The sequence below is a fragment of the Pan paniscus genome, chromosome 6 (genome assembly GCF_029289425.2).
Source record: "Pan paniscus chromosome 6, NHGRI_mPanPan1-v2.0_pri, whole genome shotgun sequence".
NCBI classification, from domain to species: domain Eukaryota; kingdom Metazoa; phylum Chordata; class Mammalia; order Primates; family Hominidae; genus Pan; species Pan paniscus.
Genome location: NC_073255.2, coordinates 60,557,941 through 60,583,212, shown reverse-complemented (window position 1 = coordinate 60,583,212; position 25,272 = coordinate 60,557,941). Strand labels below are relative to the sequence as shown.

Sequence of the window (25,272 nt, the reverse complement as noted above, 5' to 3'; positions counted from 1 at the left end):
GTTAGAATTAGGTTTATATATTTCCTTGTTGAATTAACAGAATAATTTTATTTAACATCACTCTCTAGTGTGACTGAAAACCTCTAATCCTTTACTATTATTTGTTTATGGGCATATTTCTTTTTACAGCTATGATAATTATTTCATTTTGTGTGGTTTCTCAAAAATACATGTGTTTCCGATCTCAGAGAGTTCCTGTACTAGAACCCTTCAGATTTGGTGCTAATATCATGAAGTAAGAATTTAAGACAAATCTTGAGATGTTAGAGGAAAGCCAATCTAAGAACAAAGATTAATTAGTAATAAATAATTAAATTATTAATTAATTTCAAGTTGACATTTAAGTTGAGGTGTGGAGGTGAAGGAGACAGTTGGATAAATAAGTCTGGAAGTAAGGAAAAAGATCTGGCAATAGATATAATTTTGGATTTTGTTTTTTTGTTTTGTTTTTTTTTTTGAGACGGAGTCTCGCTCTGTCACCCAGGCTGGAGTGCAGTGGTGCGATCTCGGCTCACTGCAAGTTCCGCCTCCTGGGTTCATGCCATTCTCCTGCCGCAGCCTCCCAAGTAGCTGGGACTACAGGTGCCCACCACATGCCCGGCGAATTTTTTTTTGTATTTTTAGTAGAGACGGGGTTTCACCATGTTAGCCAAGATGGTCTCGATCTCCCGACCTCGTGATCCGCCTGCCTCGGCCTCCCAAAGTGCTGGGATTACAGGTGTGAGCCACCGTGCCCGGCCTATAATTTTGAATTTTATAGTTGTGTTTTGATAGCAATTGTTGATATCACCAAAATAATTCATCAATGAGCTCCCTGACAGCTCCCCGACTTTTCTTTTTAAAGAAACAGGGTCCACTGGATGCGGTGGCTCACACCTGTAATCCCAGCATTTTGGGAGGCTGAGGCGGGTGGATCACCTGAAGTGGGGGGTTCGAGACCAGCCTGACCAACATGGAGAAACCGCATCTCTACTAAAAATACTCAATTAGCTGGGCGTGGTGGCGTGCGCCTGTAATCCCAACTACTTGGGAGGCTGAGGCAGGAGAATCACTTGAACCCAGGAGGCGGAGGTTGCAGTGAGCCGAGATTGCACCATTGCACTCCAGCCTGGACAACAAGAGTGAAACTCCATCTCAAAAAAAAAAACAAAGAAAAAAAGAAAAAGAAAAGAAAAGAAACAAAGAAACAGGGTCTTATGTTGTCTGGGATGGACTAGAACTCCTGGGCCCAAGTTATCCTCCTGCCTCAGTCTCCTAATTAGCTGGGGCTACAGGCACATGCCACCATGCCCAGCTTTGAGCCACTCCCAACTATCAGGTTGCAAAATATTTAAATGTTACATACAGAGGTGCAAGGGAGATCTATATATAAATAGCACGATATAAATTGCTTGAATCTTTCTTTTTAGAGTTTTGTTTGGATGTGGCTTCAGAGCAGGGATTAGTCAATTCATTTTTACTTTTTTTTTTTTTGGTGGATTCTCACTCTGTCGCCCAGGCTGGAGTGCAGTGTCACGATCTTGGCTCACTGCAGCCTCTGCCTCCCAGGTTCAAGCAATTCTCTTGCCTCAGCCTTCTGAGTAGCTGGGACTACAGGTGCCTGCCACAACACCCAGCTGATTTTTTTTTGGTAGAGATAGGCTTTCACCATGTTGGCCAGGCTGGTCTTGAACTCCTGACCCAAGTGATCCACCTGCCTCAGCCTCCCAAAGTGTTGGGATTACAGGCATGAGCCATCGCTCCTGGCCCTTTTTTTACATTTTTAAATTACAGTTTTCATACCTATTCAAAAGTAGAGAAAATAGTACAGTGAACACTAAAATACCCATTCCTCAATTTCTGTGATCATTAAGATTGTCCTACATTTTGTTCTTCTATTCCTTTACCTCCCTTTGCAGGAATATTGTAAAGCAAATCAGTCATCACATCATTTTATCTGTTCAGTGTGCATCCCTGAACAGCATTAACATTTTCTTATACAGCTACTATCTCATCACATCTGACAAAATTACAATGATTTTTTGGTGTCAGCTCATCTGTAACCCTTAGTTGAGTTTCCTCACTCTTTTTTTTTTTTTGAGACAAAGTCTTGCTGTGTCACCCTAGGCTGGAGTGCAGTCTCAGCTCACAGCAGCCCCTGCCCCCCGGGCTCCAGCAATTCTCCTAACTCAGCCTCCTGGGTAGCTGGGATTACAGGTGCATGCCACCATGCCCGGCTAATTTTTGTATTTTTAGTAGAGACAGGGTTTCACCATGTTGACCAGGCTGGTCTCAAACTCCTGACCTCAGGTAATCTGCCCACCTCGTCCTCCCCAAGTGCTGTGATTACAGGCGTGAGCCACCGTGCCTGGCCAAGTTTCCTTACTCTTACCTGAACAGTATCTCATTTCCTCATTATCTGAAAAATTTTGCTTTAAATCTGGGTCCAAACAATCTTCATGTGCTAACTTTGGTTGTTATGCCTCTTAATCTAAACTGGCCTCTGCTTACTATTTTTATTTCCCATTTCATGAATTCTTTGTGGAAAGTTATTTCTTTTAAAATAGCATACTCGTGAGGTTGAAGGGGTAAAGAACATTGATCTCGTGGTTGCAGTGTGGATGAAAATTCAGCCTGAAATGTGCCTGTTTGCAGCAGCCAGTGGAGGAGGGTTGTTAATTTCACAAGCAGTTAGTGGCAAAAGGCTGCTTCCAAATAGTATTTGCAAATAGTATTTGCAGGCCAGCTGTGGTGGCTCACACCTGTAATCCCAGCACTTTGGGAGGTCAAGGTGAGCAGATCGCTTGAGGTCAGGAGTTTGAGACCAGCCTGGCCAACATGGTAAAACCCCGTCTCTACTGAAAAGTTCAAAAATTAGCCAGGCGTGGTGGCGGGCACCTGTAATCTTAGCTACTCAGGAGGCTGAGGCAGGAGAATCACTTGAACCCAGGAGGCGGAGCTTGCAATGAACCAAGATCATGCCACTGCACTCCAGCCTGGGTGACAGAGCGAGACTCCGTCTTGGAAAAAAACAAAACAAAACAACAACAACAAAAAACAAATAGTATTCAGGTTGTGTTCTTTATTGTCTATAGTTTTTTTCTCTTCTTCCTAAGAATATTGAAAAACAAAGTTTAATCTTTTAAGATCTTAGAGTTATTAAGATTGTCTTAGGATCAGGACACTTAAATCTGCCAAAATCTGGTTGGTAATGATGGGTCATTTATTTTTATTATTTTTTTTAAATTTTTAACATTTTTATTTCTCAGCCTTGGGATTCTGATATGTAAAAATGCAAGTATCTTCAAAGATAGAAAACATACACAGATATCATTAAGATGGCAGAACTCGGTATATACAATCATGGAGCAGTGCCTTCTACCAGCCCTCCAGCTAACTGCAGCTGCAAGCATGATTCTCATGCTGTCTTGTACTTAGTGTTCAACCAGTGACCCAGCTTCCTCAATCATGGGGAAGGGCCATCAGCAAATGGCACTCAGGCATGGGGGCTTGAGAAAAGATGCCACACACTCGCGGCCATGTTAGACATTTCATGAAAGGATTAGGTGTGTTACCCCCGGCTTTCTCCCCCAGAGTTTATTGAGACTGATAATAAAGTAAATGCATTATAAGCCACACATACAAGTTGTGGAGTCAAGGAAACAGAGTGACTTTTCTGTGTGTCCTATTTTATAGGCTTTAATTAAATTATTTGTGGCCTTGGATTGGGGGCAGGATTTGGTTATTATTTTTTATTGTACTTTAAGTTCTGGGGTACATGTTCAGAACGTGCAGGTTTGTTACACGTGCCATGGTGGTTTGCTGCACCCATCAGCCCATCATCTACATTAGGTATTTCTCCTAATGCTGTCCCTCCCCTAACCCCGCATTCCCCGACAGGCCCTGGTGTGTGATGTTCCCCTCCGTGTCCATGTGTTCTCATTGTTCAACTCCCACTTATGAGTGAGAACATGCAGTTTTTGGTTTTCTGTTCTTGTGTTAGTTTGCTGAGAATGATGGTTTCCAGCTTCATCCATGTTCCTATAAAGGACATGAACTCATCCTTTTTTATGTCTGCATAGTATTTCATAGTGTATATGTGCCACATTTTCTTTATCCAGTCTGTGATTGTTGGGCATTTAGGTTGGTTCCAAGCTTTTGCTAATGTGAATAGTGCCGCAATAAACATACATGTGCATGTGTCTTTATGGTAGAATGATTTATAATTCTTTGGGTATATACCCAGTAATGGGATTGCTGGGTCAAATGTTATTTCTGGTTCTAGATCCTTGAGGAATCATTACACTGTCTTCCACAATGATTGAACTAATTTACACTCCCACCAAAAGTATAAAAGCGTTCCTATTTCTCCACATCCTCTCCAGCATCTGTTGTTTCCTGACTTTTTATTGTTTGCTATTTTAACTGACGTGAGATGGTATCTCATTGTTTTTGATTTGCATTTCTCTAATGACCAGTGATGAGCTTTTTTTCATGTTTGTTAGCTGCATAAATGTTATATTTTAGATTATTCCTGCTTTCTCTTGTGGACATTTAGTGCATTAGTCATTTAGTGCTATAAATTTCCCTCTAAACACTGCTTTAAACGTGTCCCAGAGATTCTGATATGTTGTGTCTTTGTTCTTACTGGTTTCAAAGGACATCTTTATTTCTGCCTTAATTTCGTTATTTACCCAGTTCTCATTCAGGAGCAGGTTGTTCAGTTTCCATGTAGTTTGTGCGGTTTTGAGTGAGTTTCTTAATTTTGAGTTCTAATTTAATTGCACTATGCAATGAGAGCCTGTTTGTTATTATTTCCGTTCTTTTGCATTTGCTGAGGAGTGTTTTACTTCTAATTATGTGGTCAATTTTAGAATAAGTGTGATGCGGTGCTGAGAAGAATGTATATTCTGTGGATTTGGGGTGGAGAATTCTGTAGATGTCTCTTAAGTACGCTTGGTCCAGAACTGACTTCAAGTCCTTAATACCCTTGTTAATTTTCTATCTCATTGATCTGTCTAATAATGGGTCATTTATACTTGCCTTTGCTTTAAGCCTGCTTCAATAGTTAGTAAATATGTTTCTAGAGTTTTTGCAATTTAAAAAAATTGACCTGCACCTTGCTTTGGATTGTACTAAAATCTGATTTCAACACAAGCATAGTCTCCTGAATTGCTTTGGTTTTGTTCAGCTGAAGCCTTGGGGAGCACTGAAGCCAAGGCTCTACTGTACCAAAAATTTGAAGGCCATGCGAATGATCTGTATGTGGAAGGACTACCAGAAAACATTCTTTTCAGAAGTCCCTCGTGGTATGGAATCCCAAGGCTGGAAAACATCATTCAAGTGGGCAATTGAATTAAATTTCTTATTAAAAGGTAAGATGATAATCTGCAGAAACAAATTCAGTGTCTTCCCTAAGGAGAGATTAATTCGATGAGGAAGGGCCTTTTGTTCCCCTCTCATTATGACTTCCTTATATTTACAATTAACATTCAGATTCACTTATTGAACAAACATGTATTTAGTATAAGTATCAGATGTGCAAAATTGGGTCTAGCAAGAACCCTGTCCTTGGGAAGCTTAATATTATGAAAAATGCAATGAAGAGTTATTGAGCATTTTTAGGGGAGAAGGCAAGGATGGCATACCCAGATCCCAGATCAGTCATTTGTGCATCCAGAAGGGAGGGAATGTGTTCCAAATATGAGTAAAGTCAGGGAGATGTCAAATATGCCCACATATTCACATACCTCACCCATTCTGTGTGGAGCGAGGAGTGCCATGTGGGCATGGTGGGATTGCATAGATAGACTTGGGTGGCCAAATGGAGGAAGGCCTTAGATCCTACAAAAGCAGTGGCAGTCATTAAATGGTCTCATAGCAGTTCCCTCTTAAAATAATTTGGATCTGCCCTTTAGAAAGGTTATTCTGGCTTAATTTTGAAGGGTAATACATGGGTAGTTTGAGTGTTGGGGGTAGGAACAGAAGGCCTCTCTACTCATGAAAGGAATGTTGAAGTGGGTTGAGTCTTGCTTACTGATTGAGGTTGTACATCTGTGTATATTCATTGGGACTGAGTTATATATGGAGAGGAAAGGTTTAAGATGATACAGCAAGCTGCTTCTGGCTCTTCTGTGAGACAGTTCATCTAAGATTCAGAAACAGAATTGAGCTGGTTTGGGGGAAAACTGACTTTTGTATATTTATCTTAAAAAAAGATGACTTTGGAGACATCCAGCTGGTCTCACCTGAATGTCTGAAAATTGCTATTTTCAAAATTCAAATCACCAAAATGATTATTTTCACTATAAAATGAAGGCAGAATGGATTATGTTTAAAAATTGGCCAGGCACAGTGGCTTACACTTGTAATCCCAGCACTTTGGGAGGCTGAGGCGGGTGGTCACCTGAGGTCAGGAGTTCGAGACCAGCGTTGCCAACATTGCAAAACCCCGTGTCTACTAAAAATACAAAAATTAGCCAGGTGTGGTGGCGCGCACTTGTGGTTTCAGCTACTTGGGAGGCTGAGGCAGGATAATTGCTTGAACATGGGAGGCGGAAGTTGCAGTGAGTCAAGATCGCACCACTGTACTCCAGCCTGGACAACAGGACGAGACTCTGTCTCAAATAATAATAATAATAATAATAATTAGCAGTGCACAGCTGTGTGAGAAAGGCCTGTAAATTTCTTCTAAATGCTTTATTATAATATTATTATCAACTATGTACTTATGGTCCAGAACTTCTTATGCACAATACAACTGTAGTTACTCAGCCAAGAACAAATACAACGGGTAAAATAGTTGTGAAATCCTTTTTAAAAGCACAGATTAATCTTGAAGCTTTTAAAAATTAATCTTTTAAAATGATGGAACTGCTCCTTCCTTCACCTCCCTAAAAAATCTTTTGCAGAAGCTCAATACAGGCACTCCTTGATTTATCAATATGCACATATGCAGTGTAGTGATAACTGAAGCTTTTTTTCTTTCTTCCTTTTTTTGATACAGAGTCTCACTCTGTCACCCAGGCTGGAGTGCAGTGGTGTGATCTCAGCTCACTGCAACCAGGCTCAAGCAATTCTCCTTCCTCAGCCTCCTGAGTAGCTGGGATTACAGGTGTGCGCCACCATGCCTGGCTAAGTTTTGTATTTTGTGTAGAGACAAGGTTTCACCATTTTGGCCAGGCTGGTGTCAAACTCCTAGGCTCAGGTGATCCTTCTGCCTGAGCCTCCCAAAGTGCTGGGATTATAGATGTGAGTCACCGCACCCGGCATTAAGCTTTGAACTTTGGCCAGTGGTATCCAAGAGAAATACAATGTGTGCTGCAAATGCAACCCATATACATAATTTTACGTTTTCGAGTTCAACCTGAAATCATTATAAATAAATACACAATGAAGTATTTCACATTCTTTACTTCATTTGCATATGTTCTTTTTGTTGAGAATTGATGTGTCTTTCATACTCACAGCATATTTCAGTTTCAAGTAGCCACACAACTGTTCAGGGATAGCAGTTACTGTCCGCATTTGGACCTTAATGTTTATTCATATGAGCCCTGTTCCTAAAATGGCAAATACTGTAACTCTGGCCTGCACACGAATATCACAGCCTAATAGGAAGGATCTAAGAAGTCCCCATTGAACAAATAATGTTCTGTTCTTTTTTTTTTTTTCTTCTTTTTTTGAGACGAAGTTTTGCTCTTGTTTCCCAGGCTGGAGTACAATGGTGCGATCTTGGCTCACCGCAACCTCCGCCTCCTGGGTTCAAGCAATTCTCCTGCCTCAGCCTCCCAAGTACCTGGGATTACAGGCCTGTGCCACCATGCCTAACTAATTTTTGTATTTTTAGTAGAGGCAGGGTTTCGCCATGTTAGCCGGGCTGATCTCGGACCCCTGACCTCAGGTGATCTGCCCACCTCGGCCTCCCAAAGTCTTAGGATTACAGGTGTGAACCACCGTGCCCAGCCTGTTTTCTTTGTTAGAGCTCTTTATTAGAGCTTTCTTTCTTTCCCATCTTTTTGTTTGCCATTTTGCACTGTCAGAGTAAGTGACCACATTTGTAGATTATCTACCACCTTAGGAACTTAAGTTGCCAAGAACCAATAACTAGCCATTTAGTATGAAGTTTTGTATTGTCAGGAAATAAGTGTTGGGAATCAAGTATGAATTATGTGTGCATATTAGGTGTTTACAAATTTGTGCAGTTAATCATTCTCATTAATACTACAGTGAATAAATGTTCTCAAGTTGGGTTAATGGGTGTGTCCTAAAATACTGCTCCTTCAGCTCTCACAGTACCTTGGGGCAATTAGTGAAGGTCAGTCAGTGTGCCAAATAGATTTTGTGTGGATTATGGCATGGAAAGTGGTTGAGAAATTCTGTAGTAGGGTAAGAAAATAATCCTTGTCCAGGAGTCCTGCAGTGGAGAAGACAAAACTCAGTGCTTAACTCATAGGTTAAGCATGTTTTTTCTTTCTTTCTTTCTTTTTTTTTTGAGACAGAGTCTTGCTTTGTTGCCCAGGCTGGAGTGCAGTGGCATGATTTTTGCTCACTGTAACCTTCACCTCCTGGGTTCAAGCAGTTCTCCTGCCTCAGCCTCCCAGTACCTGGAATTACAGGTGCACACCACCATGCTGGCTAATTTTTGTGTTTTTAGAAGAGATGGGGTTTCACCATGTTGGCCCGGCTGGTCTTGAACTCCTGACCTTGTGATCAGCCTGCCTTAGCTTCCCGAAGTGCTGAGATTACAGGTGTTAACCACTGTGCCTGGCCCTCAGCATGCTTTTGATTTAGCCAAAGAATCAAAGCATTGGTGAAGAATTGAAGATTGGAAGTTACACATTTTTTGCTAAGGGAAGTAATAGAGAAAGAAAAATATTCCTGGAGGTAAATCTTCAATTTGGATTAATGTGAACATGAAGAAACCTGTAGAAACCTTCATTTCTCAAGACAAAGCTTAAATTCAAGGTTGTGAGGAATACAGTCACTGCTTTTGTTAGGGGCAGTTGTGACAGTGATTGCAGAAACTGAGACTGCAAAGCCTGTATTATATAAAGAATGTGCAAGCGCCATAGAAGACACTGCAAGGATTGGTGCTGTAGCAGTGCTGGACCTGCCATCATCACCAGAGTGCAGCAGAGAGAGTCTCCTCTCTTGCCATCACTAACAGCACTTGACTTTGTCCCACTCCTAAAAGATCTTGGAAGGAATTAAAGGTGCTTGGTGGTTTCTCATTCCAACATAACCTTACTTGGCCTGACCATGAACCATGCATTAGTCTTTGGACAGGGCAATTCAAATCACAGACCACATAACAAAAGAATTTTGTGGCCATCAGAACTGTCTCCTTAAACACACCATGGGTGTGCTGTGTCCTCAGCTTGGTGAAAGGTAGATGTCACACGCGAGAAGGTGGTGGAGCCAGGCACGTGATGGAGCCTCGAAGAGTGGGAGGTGGCACCTGGCTCTGTGAGGAGGGTGTGAAGTCCTCCCTGGGAGGAGCAGATGCCAGAAAAGGAGGTGAGGGTGGGCAGAAGAGGAGGCTGAGCAGCAAGTGAATAGACGCGCTCGACCTCAGAGGAAGAGAGTCCCATGTCTTTATTGGTAATATTCAAATGTGGTTGATACTGGAGTTATTTTCTGTGGCTGAATGGTTCAACTACTCTGAAATCCATGGGGCAAAACAAAAAAAAAAACAAAAAAAAAAACTCATACTAAAAACCCTTGAGATGCTAAGTTTTAAAGTAAAGGAAATGTTACAAGATTTTCTGAAACCACCAACCTTTAGCAGTATTTTCAGACCTTCTCCAACATTTTCCACTGCCTTTGTCAGCAATCAGAGATGACCTTCACACTGAGGCAATCTTCCACTTCCCTTACCCTTTTCCTTTTCTCTCTCTTTCTCTCCTTTCCTCATCCAGTAACTCCAGTCGGACTCCATTGTCTCCAAGTCGACTTTCGTCCTCATCCACAACTCCTCCACACAAGCCCTGAACACGTGTCCATGTAAGTGACATCCTTTATGTCTTTATTTTAATATTTATTTTATTTTATTTTATTTTATTTTGAGATGGAGTCTCCCTCTGTTGCCCTGGCTGGAGTGCAGTGGCACAATCTTGGCTTACTGCAACCTCCACCTCCCGGGTTCCAGCATTTCTCTGCCTCAGCCTCCTGAGTAGCTGGGATTACAGGCACCCACCACCACACCTGGCTAATTTTTGTATTTTTAGTAGAGATGGGGTTTCACCATGTTGGCCAGGCTGGTCTTGAACTCTTGACCTCGTGATCCACCCACCTCAGCCTCCCAAAGTGCTGGGATTACAGGCGTGAGCCACCGTGCCCGGCCCATGATTTACTATTTATAAGAACATGGGCTTACTACTTGTGTAACACTTATCCCTGTATTTTAGATGGGAGTTGCTGAGGTTTGGTGACTACATCTGGCCTCTCAGGGAGATGGCTAAGTTGTTCACATCTCACCTGTATAATGTGAAGTTGTTTGTCAGCTTCATTGGTTACTACTGTGAAATGAGTTATAAAGGGAAATTTTTATTTTTATTTTTTTATTTTTAGTAGAGACGGGGTTTCACCGTGTTAGCCAGGATGATCTCGATCTCCTGACCTCACTATATGCCTGCTTCGGCCTCCCAAAGTGCTGGGATTACAGGCGTGAGCTACCGTGTCCGGCCATAGTAAGGGAAATTTTTTATAAAAAGGAATAGATTTAGGCTGAGCTCAGTGGCTCACACCTGTAATCCTAGCACTTTGGGAGGCCAAGGTGGGTGGATTGCCTGAGCTCAGGAGTTTGAGACCACCCTCGGCAACATGGTGAAACCCCGTCTCTACTAAAATACAAAAAAACAAAACAAAACAAAAAAATTAGCTGGGCATAGTGGTGAGTGCCTGTAGTCCCAGCTACTGGGGAGGCTGAGGAATGAGAATTGCTTGAGCCTGGGAGGCGGAGGTTGCAGTGAGCTGACATCATGCCATTGCCAGCCTGGGCGACAGGGCAAGACTCTGTTAGTAAAATATGTCTAGTACCAGATGCTTTTTGGTCTCCTAATGACTTATCAAACTGCAGGTTTTTTGGCTTTGTAATATATTCAGTTCCACATTTATTCAAGAGGACTTTTTATATGTTCATTATGTGCCAAGTACTGGGTGGGACACTAGGTGACAGAAATGAACAAATCCCTGATCCCAGGATTTCACAGTGGATGTTGGAATTTAGTGCCATTTAGCTTCATTCAATTCTGCAGTAGTCCCAAGATTTTCCAAGCTCATCCTGTCCTCCAGTGTCCTGTTGATTCAACTTCAGAATATATCCCGGAGTCTGTCCCTCTTCATTCCTCACTGCTGCCACCCTGGACCCATCTGCCATCATCTCTCACCTGATTTATCTCAGTAGTCTCCTAACTGGTTTTCTTGTTTCCATGCTTGCCTCCTTCGGTCTATTATTTTTTTTTTTTCTTTTTTGAGACAGAGTCTTGCTCTCTCGCCAAGGCTGGAGTACAATGGTGTGATCTCTGCTCATTGTAACCTCCGCCTCCCAGGTTCAAGCGATTCTCCTGCCTCAGCCTCCCTAGTAGCTGGGATTACAGGCACGAATCACCATTCCCGGCTAATTTTTTTGCATTTTTAGTAGAGACAGGGTTTCGCCATGTTGGCCAGACTGGTCTTGAACTCCTGGCCTCAAGTGATCCGCCTGCCTCGGCCTCCCAAAGCATTGGGATTATAGGTGTGAGCCACCGCACCCAGCCTGTCTACTGTCAGTACAACAGCTAGAACAGTCCTTTTTCAGTGGAATTTAGATCATGTTTACCCCTCTGTTCAAACTCTCCAGTGGCTTTCTGTTTTCTACATGATCTTGCCCCCTACTACCTGTCTCACTGTGCTTCCTGCTATTCTCCTGCTCTTACTCCTCTGTATAAACACTGAGCTCATGGCGTTTCCTTTAACATGCCAGGCATGCTTGACCCTGTCCTGTCTCTGGGCCTTGCTGTTCCCTCTGCCTGGAACATTCTTCCCCTAGTGTCTGCATGGCTCACTGTCTCACTGCTTTGGATTGAGGCTCAAAAATCACCTTATCAAAAGTGCCTCCAGGGTGCTCTGCGTAAAATATATCCTCAACTCATTTCCTATTTGATGTCTGACTCCCCCACTCTTCTTCACTAAAACGTAAGCTCCATAAGGAAAGGGATTTTGTCTGTTTTGTTCTGTTGTATCCCTAAATACCTAGAAAGTGCTCAGTAAATATTTGTTGGTTGAATGACTAAATCAGCCTATTATTGAATCAGTCAATGTCCTCTGTAGGAGGGACTTCTCATACCAGTGGTGCATATCTATATGTTAGCTGGTGTAGGGAGGGACGTGGTCAGAATGGCTCTGTCTGTGTGGAATAGTTTTGTGTAGCATAATCCCAGCAGGCTCCTATTGGGGTTAAGCCACAGTTTTAGCCTTATTAGTATCACTCTTTAATCATAAAGTCAGAGGATGTTAAAATTGAAAGGGATTTGAGAGACTATTCAGTTCGCTTTCTCATTATTGATGTGAGAATAACAGAGCCTAGCAAAAGTAAGTTAATTACTCACAATTGTAAAGCTGTACAGGTCAATCTGAAATTAGGCTTCTGACATCACTCTTTAGTCTTTCCTACGTGTGTTCTCCCCTGGCTGAGACAGTTCATGGGCTTTCAGGTTTGACAATTTTCTCTCCAGTCTCTAAACAGGAGCTTTTATCTGGACGTTCTAGGTTAGCCTAGATGGACGATGACCCTGTGAGGTGTGGAAAATCCCAAAGGTTGACCACTGTGAATAGGAACTACCCTAGATGTGTCAGGAGCACCGCAGGCACGCTCACTCCTCCATTTGCTGGAGCCGTGTAGGGTGGAAGGAAACCCAAATCAAGACCATTTGCTGTTTCAGTTCTTTTATTGCATGTGACAGTCCAGTGTGTCTCCATTTAAATTCAGATTTTTTGATGAATGGTCAGACCAGCTACAGGCCCTTTGGGCCAGAAGTCTTGATCTCGCCAGCTGTTCATATTCTTTTTCCTTTCCTTTCCTTTCCTTTCCTTTCCTTTCCTTTCCTTTCATTTCTTTCCTTCCTTCCTTTCTTTTTTTCTTTTAGATGGAGTTTTACTCTTGTTGCCCATGCTGGAGTGCAATGGTGTGATCTTGGCTCACCGCAACCTCTGCCTCCCGGATTCAAGTGATTCTCCTTCCTCAACCTCCCGAGTAGCTGGGAATACAGGTGTGTACCACCACGCCCGGCTAATTTTTGTATTTTTTAAGTAGAGATGGGGTTTTACCATGTTGGCCAGGTTGGTCTTGAACCCCTGACCTCAGGTGATCTGCCTACCTCAGCTTCCCAAAGTGCTGGGATTACAGGCATGAACCACTGCGCCCAGCCGATAACAGACATTTTTTGAGCCCCTGCCAAGTGCCAGGCACAGATCTAGGTGCTGGGAACTAAGGGGAGAATGAGTAAGACAGTCTCTGTTCTCGGGGAGCTTCCGTTCTAGTGGTGGTGTGGTGGTGGAGAAGCAGACTATGTACATGCAACAAATGATATGTTTTCAGACGGTGACAAGTAATTTGAAGAAAATAAATAGAGCTTTGGGAGTTAGAAAGTTTGGGTGTTGGGATGGACACTGACCTGTTGGGGTGGGCAGTGAAGACCTCTCTGAGGAGGTGACATTTGAGCTGAGGCAGCTCACTGGGCAAGAGTGGTTGTGATGGGTAGAACATCAAGTGCAGGGACCTGAGATGTGAATGGACTTGGCACGGTGTTTAAGCACCATAAAGATGGTCAGGGTGGCTGGAGCATAGTGGATCCTGGAGAAGCAAGTAATACTCAGATGAGGATGGAGCACCTTCTAGGCTATGGAAAGGAATCTGGATAATTCCAATGGAGCAAGGAGCATTGCAATTAAATCAGGGGTTGGCAAACTGTGTCCCATGGGTCAAATCTGGCCTGATGCCTTTTTTTATGAATAAACCATATTGGAACACAGTCTCACCCATGGGTTTACATATTGTCCATGGCTGTTTTTAATGTTACAAGAGCAGAGTTGAGTAGTTTCAACAGAGAACATATGGCCCAGAAGCCTAAAATATTTACTGTCTGGTTTTTATAGAAAAAGTTTACTGACCCCTGAATAAAATCTAAGTTTTGAGGAGGAGACACTCTGGGTACTATTGGCATGGTGTACCCAGGTATACTTTTGTCTCTTACCATTCTCAGACTGGGTACTACTCTGTGAATGAATGGTAAGAGACAAGAGTATACCTGAATAGTTCAGATAAGAAATAACTAGATGTTTGCTGGGCGCGGTGGCTCACGCCTGCAATCCTAGCACTTTGGGAGGCTGAGGTGGGTGGATCACGAGGTCAGGAGATGGAGACCAGCCTGGCCAACATGATGAAATCCCATCTCTACTAAAAATAGAAAAATTAGCTGGGCGTGGTGGTGCACACCTGTATTCCCAGTTCCTTGGGAGGCTGAGGTAGAAGAATTGCTTGAATCCAGGAGGCGGAAGTTGCAGTGAGCCGAGATCGTGCCACTGTACTGCAGCCTGGGTGACAGAACAAGACTCTGTCTTGGAAAAAAAAGAATAAAGAAATAACTAGATGTTGAGCCACCAGAAAACAAAGATCACACTGTTTTTATTCTGTTTAAAAACACCTAGCTATGCTTCATACTCATTAAATATTGTTGAATGAGTGATGAGATGCTGAATAGGAGGTGCCAGTGAATATGAAGGGGAAGCGAGGTTTTGAGAGATATTTAGGAGGTAAATATGATCCACCTGCCTCGGCCTCCCAAAATGCTGGAATTACAGGCCTGAGCCACTGTGCCTGGCCAAAGGCAGGTTTTTTTGTTTTTGTTTTTGTTTTTTTAGATGGAGTTTCGCTTTTGTTGCCCAGGCTGGAGTGCAATGGCATGATCTCGGCTCACTGCAACCTCCGCCTCCTGGGTTCAAGTGATTCTCCTGCCTCGGCCTCCCGAGTAGCTGGGATTACGGTCATGTGCCATCACACCTGGCTAATTTTTTGTATTTTTAGTAGAAACGGAGTTTCACCGTGTTAGTCAGGATGGTCTCTATTTGCTGACCTCAGGTGATCTGCCTGCCTCAGGCTCCCAAAGTGCTGGGATTACAGACATGAGCCACTGCGCCCAGCCAAAGGCAGCTTTTTAAAGGGTTGCACAGCACTGCATATGCTACTTAAAATGAGATTATTATTCTTCATTCTTAGAATGCCAGTTGGTTTTATTCGTTGATAAATTCCCAGTTAGTCATACTCACAAGTGCAACATTGATGATGAGTCTGACATCCCTTCGTAACTTAAGAATCATTAGTATGACTGCCCTATGGAGGCATACTGCTCTCTCTCAGGTTTATTTCAATAATAAAACCTTTGGAAGTTTTAATAATGAAACCTACTTAAGGCCCTTTGCTCAAGAAGTCTGAATCACTGATCACTGCAATTACTCCCACGGCAGCTGTAGAACAATTTAACAGGATAATAGTGAATAAGATAAATTACACTTCAGATTCTTAATGGATTGATGTGCAAAAGTATGTAAGGGAAGATGGGGGTGGGAGAAGAGCGCCTTTCAGATTTCTGCACACAGTAATAATATAGGGAACTGGGCCATTGTAGCCATTACTGCTAGGGATTAGTCATCTAGTAACAACCTCTGGGGCTCAGTGGTGAGTAGAACATCCTATTTATTATAGACAACAAATTGGGTTAATTCTCTTGTTTGTGTGTCTCTGTGGAGGGGGTGGAAATTCTAGGTGATCTGCTAATTGTCTGATTTAGAATACTCCCCTTTCTACTAAAGAATTAGTATCTTTGGTGTGAAAATAGGGAGGCAGACCAGTTTTACAAATAGCTACTGGCCAGGAGAATAAGTTTCTGCCAAGTGAGTGGTTAAAAAAAGGCAGACTGGAAAAATAACTGTGGGATGGTAAGTATTTCTTTATTTACAAGGCTAACATAAGTTCTCTCCATGTGTTGGGTTTGGAAGAGGGGATGGATTGGTTAAGAAGTGAGTACTATGCTTGCCTTGAGTGTCCCTTGATTTGTGTTTAGGGGAGAAAAGTGAGGATGTGGTTATATGGGTAGGGGGTGGGCCCAGGGAAGGGGCCCAAGGAAGGAAATTCAGGAGACTTGACTGCAGTTCCATCCTTATGGACATTCCTTGGCACCTGGTCACATTATGGATGTCTCACCGTCTGCTGGGTATTGATTTTTCTTTTTTTTCTTTTTCTTTTTTTTTTTTAAGACAGAGTTTCACTCTTGTTGCTTAGGCTGGAGTGCAATGGCACAATCTTGGCTCACCGCAACCTCCACCTCCTGGATTCAAGTGATTCTCCTGCCTCAGCCTCCTGAGTAGCTGGGATTACAAGCATGCGCCACCACACCCAGCTAATTTTGTATTTTTTCTAGAGACAGTGTTTCTCCGTGTTGGTCAGACTGGTCTCTAACTCTCAACCTCAGGTGATCCGTCCGCCTCCGCCTCCCAAAGTGCTGGGATTGCAGACATGAGCCACCTCGCCTAGCCAATCACGATTTTAAAAAACCACCATAACGTAGTTAATGATGTTTAATAGCTCATCACCACGAATCATTGTGCACACTCGCTATATCAGAGGCTCTAAACTACCCATTTTTTTTTTTTTTTAAGATTGAGTTTTGCTCTATTGCCCAAGCTGGAGTACAGTGGCACAGTCTCCGCTCACTGCAACCTCTGCCTCCTGGGTTCAAGGGATTCTCATGCCTCAACTTCCCAAGCAGCTGGGATTACAGGTATCCACCACCACACCCAGCTAATTATTGTATTTTTTAGTAGAGATGGGGTTTTACATTGTCAGCCAGGCTGGTCTCAAACTCCTGACCTCAAGTGATCTGCCCGCCTCAGCCTCCCAAAGTGCTGGGATTATAGGTGTGAGCCACCATGCCCAGCCTAAACTGCCCAATTTTAAAGGGATAATTGGGAAAACAATTGTTTAAAAAGGAAATGAAGGAGTTGCCATGACTGCGGTTAGCAGTGTGAAGACCCTAGAAAACCTGTGTGAACTCCTGGGGGTTCACAGTCTACTGCCTGTTCAAGAGCCTTAGGAAACCAGGAGCCTTAGGAGACCAGGTTCTGAAAGCTTCCCAGGGCTGTATAAACTTCTACATTAAGTTCCAGGATGCCCGATGAGTAGTCCCACATTTCCACAGTAGACACGCTATTGCTGCCTCCTTCCTTATCATGAAAAGAGCAGAAGATGCAGATAATACATGAAGCAGGAAGACAAAGGGGAGACACTGAACTTGTCACCTACCTTTGGATGCCGCTCATGCCTCATGTTTCCCATTGAGCCTCACTTATCAGTGACACAGGGAATGGTCCCTTTGCTCTCCACTTTCCCTGTGGCTGCCTGGAGGTAGGGGAGGCAGGTCGTGCCACTTGCCGACATTATGTTGCTGTGGATTCGTTGGAGCGACAGGAACAGGAAATTTTCCTGGTGGTGTATGTGTCACTGGGGCTCACAGGGGTACTTTTTAATCTTCTCACTGGCCTCTGTGATTCTGTGACCCTGGTTATTACATGTTCAGAAAGTGTCAGCTTATTTGAAAGTGATACTCTTATTTTTTATTTAAACATTGCCAAAAGCCATCACACTTTTTTAATTGAAACATTTTTGTATTTTTTATTTTTTGGAGACAAGAGTCTTGCTTTTTGATATAGACATGAAGGGACTCATAGTCCTTTCCCTACAGTATGTCTTTAATAACATATCAATGAAGGGTCATGTCTGAATGAATTATAGAAGTTCAGGACCTAAAAAAGGAAGGTCCCAGAAACCGGGCTTTGGTTTATTTCTACTACTACACTTGCTATTGAAACCAAGCAGACAACTTCATTTCTCTTGGATTCAGCTTTCTCATGTGTCAGAATGGGAGCAGAAGGGAGGCATTGGGATAAGTGTCATTCCACCGTCTGTACTTCTAATCTGGCTAACACACGTGTGCAAAATACTTATATTTGTTGACAGCAGTTTCCTGGAATGCTGTCTTGAACGATTCTGAGGAGGTTTAGCAAGAAAGTGTGTTTCAGTTGATTGGGTGTATCTGTCATGGAGAAGGAAGTAAGGAGTGGGGAGCACTTGCAGCATTCCCGGGCATTCCTGTCCATTATCTCAATACCTGATGCTGACGTTTCCTGTCCCTTATGAGGAATCCTGACTACTCTGTGTCTGATGACTTGAACTTACTGAGTACTGCTTAGTCGCGTCATAGACACCACCTGTCTTTGAACAGCTACCCTGCCTCTTGATGAGAATGCAAAGGCTGCTAGGGGCCACTGCTGTACGGAATGGCCTTCGGTCATCTCTGCTTAGAACACAGAGGTCATTTTGACTGATAACATAACTCTCCTTTTAATTGAAAGTGTTAAAATGGGCCGGGCACGATGGCTCATGCCTGTAATCCCAGCACTTTGGGAGGCTGAGGCAGATGGATCACTTGAGGTCAGGAGATTGAGACCATCTTGGCTAACATGGTGAAACCTCATCTCTACTAAAAATACAAAAAATTAGCTGGGTGTGGTGACGTGTAACTGTAGTCCCAGCTACTTGGGAGGCTGAGGCAAGAGAATCACTTGAACCCGGGAGGTGGAGATTACAGTGAGCTGAGATCACACCACTGCACTCTAGCCTGGGCAAGAGAGCAAGACTCCATCTCAAAGAAAAAAAAAAAAAAAAGAAAAGTGTTAAAATATTCCTCCTGAAAGTACTTATCTTTTAGGCTTGTTCTTCAGATTTGCCCAATATCCTAAGCAAAATGCCTTCAATATGAAGTGAATATTGCTTGATTGTAGGGAACTTGTTCATAATGTACTTGAGAATGCAGATACAAATAAAAGAATGTCTGTGTCAAATTTTATCTTCTACAAATTATGTTCTCTTGCACTTTCAGCTCAAGCTCTTGGACTCAGAGGCAGTAAAAGTACCATATTCTGTGTTTGAATCAAACCCCGAGTTCCTGTATGTAGAAGGCTTGCCAGACAGAATTCCCTTTCCAAGCCCTACCTGGTTTGGAATTCCATGACTTGAAAGGATCATCTGTGGAGTAATAAAACCAAGTTTGTTGTTAAAAAGTAAGTTCCAGGCCAGGTATGGTGGCTCACGCCTGTAATCCCAGCACTTTGGGAGGCCAAGGCAGGTGAATCACCTGAGGTCAGGAGTTCAAGACCAGCCTGACCAACATCTCTACTAAAAATGTTAAAAATTAGCCAGGTATGGTGGCTGGTGCCTGTAATCCCAGCTACTTGGGAGCCTGAAGCAGGAGAATCGCTTGAAGCTGGGAGGCAGAGGCTGCAGTGAGCCAAGATCACAGCACTGTACTCTAGCCTGGGCGACAGAGTGAGACTCTGCCTCAACAACAACAACAACAATATTAAAAAAGTAAGTTCTATTTGCCACTGTAGTCATTTCTGGAATTAAAACAATAAAATGATATTTCTACTAAAATGTTTTTCTAGCTAGAGGTGACAGGCGTGGCTGTAAGCCCTTGATGGAAAAGCCTGGCTCTGAGCTGCAGTCCTGGCACTCTCCATTGCCCCTGCAGTCCCCCATCCTGTACTCAGCTGTCTTCGTCAGTGCAAGAATAGTGACCACGGCCTCCATGGTGTTGAGAGGCACCGTGGTGGCTCACAGTACACCTAAGTACTTGAATGAAGTCTAATTTGCTGGGTTTTAGCTGCTCTGTTATTCCTGGGTCAATCTTGTGAGCGACTAAATATTGATGATTGAGTTTCTTTTCTTTTTTGTTTTTTTGAGACAGAGTTTCACTCTTATTGCCCAGGCTGGAATGCAATGGCGTAATCTCGACTCATTGCAAACTTTGCCTCCTGGGTTCAAGCGATTCTCTTGCCTCAGCCTCCCAAGTAGCTGGGATTACAGGCATGCACCACCATGCCTGGCTAATTTTTGTGTTTTTAGTAGAGACAGCTGATTTTTCTGTTTCTAGTAGAGACAGGGTTTCACCAAGTTGGTCAGGCTGGTCTCGAACTCCTGACCTCGGGTGACCCACCCACCTCAGCCTCCAAAAGTGCTGGGATTACAGGCATGAGACCCTGCACCTGCCCTGATGGGATGGTTGAGTTTCTTATTATATCTACATTTCTGTAGAATTTTAGTGGCTGAAGAAAGTATACTAGTGTTAATTTTCTTTTTCATGAAAGAAGTAATTTACTCTTCATATAATTACTTGCCAGTCATGGGAAGGAAAAGTCAGGGTTTTTGTCCACAATGATAGAAATTATTGTTACATTACAGGATGATTTTGCGAACGCCTTTAGGGAAAAACACTGGTCACATCACGACTGTTTTACTAGCTGTGAGACCACCATTGTACTGGCTACCGTAACATTTCTTGGTTTTCTTTCTAGACCTGAACTAGTTATTTCCTACTCGCCTCCTGGAATGACTAATAAAATAAACACTAAAGGTAAGAGATTACCTGTACTTCCTATTACATTTCACTGCATTAAGACATCCTTTCTCAGCATTCCTTAAATCACACAGAATCATGGGCCACTCTCTTTGTGGAACTTGCAGTTAGTTTCTTGGCTTTTTAAGGTGTTTTATTTAATGGACCTCTTTTTCCTTTTTTTAAAAAAAAAATTGTATTGGAAATGTCACATTTGCAATCCCACTTCATTCATGTTTCCATGGCTTTGTTGAGCCTCCTGTGGAGGATTACACTACAAGTTTAATTCTGCAGGTTCCTTTGAAAAGAGCCAAACTGAATAAATTTTAATACTCTGCTCTTATAAAGCATCTCCTTCTGTATTTTTTCCTACAATATACTAAAGTAATTCTGTGCTTATTTTTCAGCTTTGCAGTCCCCAAAAAGACCATGAAGCCCTGAGAGTAATGGAAAGGTTCCTGAAATTGAGGTCACTGTGGAAGGTAAGGGCCAGTCCTTGGCATGTTTCTGTTGATTCTCCAGTTTAATAGTTATGTCAATTCACTAGCTACATGTGTATACAGATGAAGGTAACCAAATTAGTTTTACGTGTGAACAGCTGCCTGTGATAAAGCTAAATTTCTGAATGTCTTTAATTAATTTAATTGCTGAATGTCTTTAATTAATTAATCAGAGATCTCTCCTCTACACGAGGTGCCATCCTTTCCTGAAGGAGCTCCTTGTAAAGTGCATGAGGTGTTCCTTTTTTTTTTTTTTTTTTTTTTTTGAGACAGAGTTTCACTCTTGTTGTCTAGGCTGGAGTACAGTGGCGCTATCTTGGCTCACGGCAACCTCTGCCTCCTGTGTTCAAGCGATTCTTTTGCCTCAGCCTCCCGACTAGCTGGGATTACAGGTGCCCACCACCACACCCAGCTAATTTTGTATTTTTAGTAGAGACAGGGTTTCTCCATGTTGGTCAGGCTGGTCTCGAACTCCTGACCTCAGGTGATCCATCTGCCTCGGCCTCCCAAAGTGCTGGGATTACAGGCATGAGCCACTGTGCCTGGCCAAGGTGTTCCTTTTGGTAAAAAGACACACTCCGTGACCACATAGACCTGAGCCTGAATTTATAAAGATTTGAACAAGGTGAACAATGACACTATGTAGAAGGGAGGTTAATTCCAAGGTGACAGGAACTTTATGAAGTAAATTACACTTAAATTAGGCCTTGCTGGAAGAGGATAATGTCACCAGGGAGAGACAAAGCTACTCCTGATAGAAGGAATAGCATGAGCAAAAGTGCAGATTAAAAAGTCCAGGTAATGATGACAATCTCATTCTAGGGAGCATATTTTATTCCAACTATATCTGGTGTCTCGAAAACTTTAGAGTCAGAAGAAGTCCTGGGACCAGCTGGTTCTAGGGTCACAGTAGTTGTACTCTAAAGCAACTCGTCCATACTGTCTTCAGTTGATACATTGGCGAGGGAAGCAACTGAAGAAGTAATGACCCCAAAGCTTCACCAGGATAGTGAGATGAGAGACCACCACAAAGACCAAGACGTTCAGAAGGAAAGGCAGGACAGTGAGAAGACAAGCTGTCCTGAAGCCAAGTGACACATGCTTAGGTTGAGAGGTGGAGGAGAAGGTGTTTTATAGCATGGTGACACATTCTGCAAAAGCACTGAGAGCTGCACAAGACAGTGGTGTGAGCCTCCGCAAGGAGAGAGTGCCAGGTCAGCGAGCCCTGGGGGAATACAGTCTCCTTTAAAATATTCTGGACAGAGGAGAGCAGCTAGCAAAGTGAGTCTGATTTCTACTCTTTGTCTCGCCTTCTAACTCTAGTATAAAGTGACATTGCATATGCTGGTGCTCTGATCTCAGTCTGTGGATATTAGATATTAAGATTGTGGAGAAAATAAAACAGCCAGTTAAAGTGCACCATTTTTACAGGCACTGTCAGTAGCATATAAGAAATAGCATGTTTCTCAAAAGTAAATTAGTTCATAGTAGTCAGTTGGCACATTCAGCATGTACTTCTATGAGATTTTTTTGGTATCTTTAAACTCTTCATTAATCCTGTTAACTCAAAGCTTATTTAATAACATAAGCTCTTGGTTATGAACTAGATGTTAGGAACAATAGAGAAATGTAGAGCTAATGTAATGAGTTAAAAGGATTGGGGCTGTAGGAATAATGTTACCAGGAATAACTTGAGGATTGTTTGCTACTGTAGCTAGCTGTGATTTTCCAAATAGGGAGGTGCCTGTTTTTCTCACATAAAAGTAATTGTGCAGGTAGGCTGAGGCTGACATTGGTTCAGTTGCTCAAACATGGGTAAGACTGGCTTCCCTGTGCTTCTGTTCACTCTCCTTTCTGATGCACGATGACCAAGAGAGCTCCTGTCATCATGTCTCCATCCAATTATAAGTAAAGAAAATGCAGCATGAGCCCTGCCTGCACCCATGGTCAGGAAAAGCAAGAGGCTTTTTTTGAATCCTAGCAGAATTTTGCATAAGCCTCTTGGTTTTAAAAAAGATGAATTTTAAAATAATAAAATAAAATAAAGCACAAACTCTGAGGCCAAAGTGATAGGATTTAAATCTGTGCTCTGCCACTTAGGAAAATTACTTAAATTCTCTGTTGTTTACGTTGCACACCTGTAAAATGGGAGGAGGAAAATAATATTTGACTCATGATTTTTAAAATTTGAGATGTTACTTCTTTAATAAACAGCTGATATCATTTCAGAACACTTGCTATTTAGGCAGTTAGGAATTTTTTACTAGAAGGAATGTAAAGAAAGACGATGGGCATTTGTAATGGATTTAACATTCATCATTTGACTGCCTGACTGACCCCCAGAGCTGTGATTTTACTCATGAATTTTTCGGAAGTCTCTTAGCTAGCAATGAGCCTAACCAGCCTCCCACTCTCACCATTCAGTGCTCTTTTGTTCTTCTGTTTCCCCTCAAACTTGTTTACCCTCACAGAGTGATAAAAACTTGCATTTCTTTTCTTTCCTTTTTAGAGACAGGGTCTTGCTCTGTCACTCAGGCTGTAGTGCAGTGGTGTGATCATGGCTCGCTGTAGCTTCAAACTCCTGGGCTCATGCAATACTCCCACTTCAGCCTCCCAATTAGCTGGGACTACGGACGTACACCACCATGCAAAGCTTAATTTTTTATTTTTTGTTGTAGAGATGGGATAGTGCTGTGTTTCCCAGGATGGTCTCAAACTCCTAGCCTCAAGTGATCCTCCTGCCTCAGCCTCCCAAATTGCTGGGATTATAGGCAGGTATGAGCCACCTGTGCCTGGCCCCCTATTTCCTTTTTTTAAATAACAACTTTATTGAAATATGGTTCGCATACCATAAATTCATTTATCAAAGTATGCAATTCAGTGGTTTTTATAATATTCACGGAGCTGTGCATCTATCATCACAATCCATTTTAGAAGTTTTCATTACCCTGTAGAGAAATCCACACTTCTTAGCCATTTCTACTCCCCTCATCCCCCTGTGTTCCCATAGGCAACCACTGATCTATTTTCTGTCACTATAGATTTGCCTAATCTGGACCTTTTTTTTCTTCTTTTTTTTGAGACAGAGTCTTGCTCTGTCATCTAGGCTGGAGTGCAATGGTACAATCTCAGCCCACTGCAATCTCTGCCTCCTGGGTTCAAGCAATTCTGCCTCAGTCTTCTGAGTAGCTGGGATTATGGGCGCCTGCCACCACACCTGGCTAATCATTGTATTTTTAGTAGAGACAGGCTTTCACCATGTTGGTCAGGCTGGTCTCAAACTCCGGACCTCATGATCTGCCTGCCTTGGCCTCCCAAAGTGGGATTACAGGTGTGAGCCACCATACCCGGCTTGGACCTTTTATATAAATAAGGTTGTGCAATATGTGATTGTTTGTGGCTGGCTTTTTTTTCCCTCTTAGCACAGTGTTTTCAGAGTTCCTTCCTGTCATAGCATGTGTCACTATTGCATTCCTTCTATGGCTGAATAATATTCCATGGTAGAGACACACCACATTTTGTTTATTCATCAGTTGATGAACATTTGGGTTGTTTCCATGTATTGGCCACTGTGAATAATGCTGCTGTGAAGATTCATTTAGAAGTTTTTGTGTGGACATATATTTTTATTTCTCTGGGTTATATACCTAGGAGAGAAATTGTTGCATTCTATGATACTGTACATTTAGCCTTTTGAGAAACTGTTTTCCAAAGTGGTTACACCAGTCAGGTGTAGTGACTCACACCTGTAATCCCAGCTACATGAGAGGCTGAGGTGGGAGGATCACTTGAGCCTGCAAGTTAAAAGAGACCAGCCTGGGCAAGATAGTGAGATCCTATCTCGATTTTTTAAAAAATCAAATTAAAATGACAAGAAAGAAACACCCAAACAAAGTGGTTAAACCATTTTTTTTGTTCCCACCAATAATGTTTGTGGGTTCCAATTTCTTCACATTTTCACCAGCATTTCTTTTTTTGAGACAGGATCTTGCTGTGTCGCCCAGGCAGGAGTGCAGTAGTGTGATCATGGCTCACTGCAGCCTTGAACTCTCAGACACTTGGGATCCTTTTACCTCAGCCTCTTGAGCAGTTGGGACTACAGTCACAAGCCACCACACTCAGCTAATTTTTTTATTTTTAGTAGAGTCAGGGTTTCACTATGTTACTCAGGCTGGATTTCGAACTCCTGGACCCAAGTGATCCACCTGCCTTGGCCTCCCAAACTGCTGGGATTATAGGAGTGAACCACCATGCTTGGTCCTCTATCTCTTTTCTCTCTTCCTTTTTTCCTTGGTAGATTGAAA

At 42.7% G+C, this 25,272-nt stretch overlaps 1 protein-coding gene across 21 annotated transcripts in view; it reads left to right on the top strand.

The window, feature by feature from the left end:
• Positions 1–25,272, top strand: part of LOC117980965 (putative uncharacterized protein FLJ44672) — a 65,123-nt gene that overhangs the window by 7,330 nt on the left and 32,521 nt on the right. For 17 of the 21 annotated variants that reach the window (XM_063605733.1, XM_063605723.1, XM_063605737.1 and 14 more), the window contains exons 4-9: positions 5,171–5,354; positions 9,900–9,984; positions 13,107–13,229; positions 18,954–19,441; positions 20,428–20,486; positions 20,876–20,950. The gene's annotated coding sequence lies outside the window, so the exon portion shown is untranslated. The remainder of the gene's footprint in view (positions 1–5,170; positions 5,355–9,899; positions 9,985–13,106; positions 13,230–18,953; positions 19,442–20,427; positions 20,487–20,875; positions 20,951–25,272) is intronic. The other 4 variants (XM_063605720.1, XM_063605719.1, XM_063605718.1 and 1 more) reach the window with 3 other exon arrangements.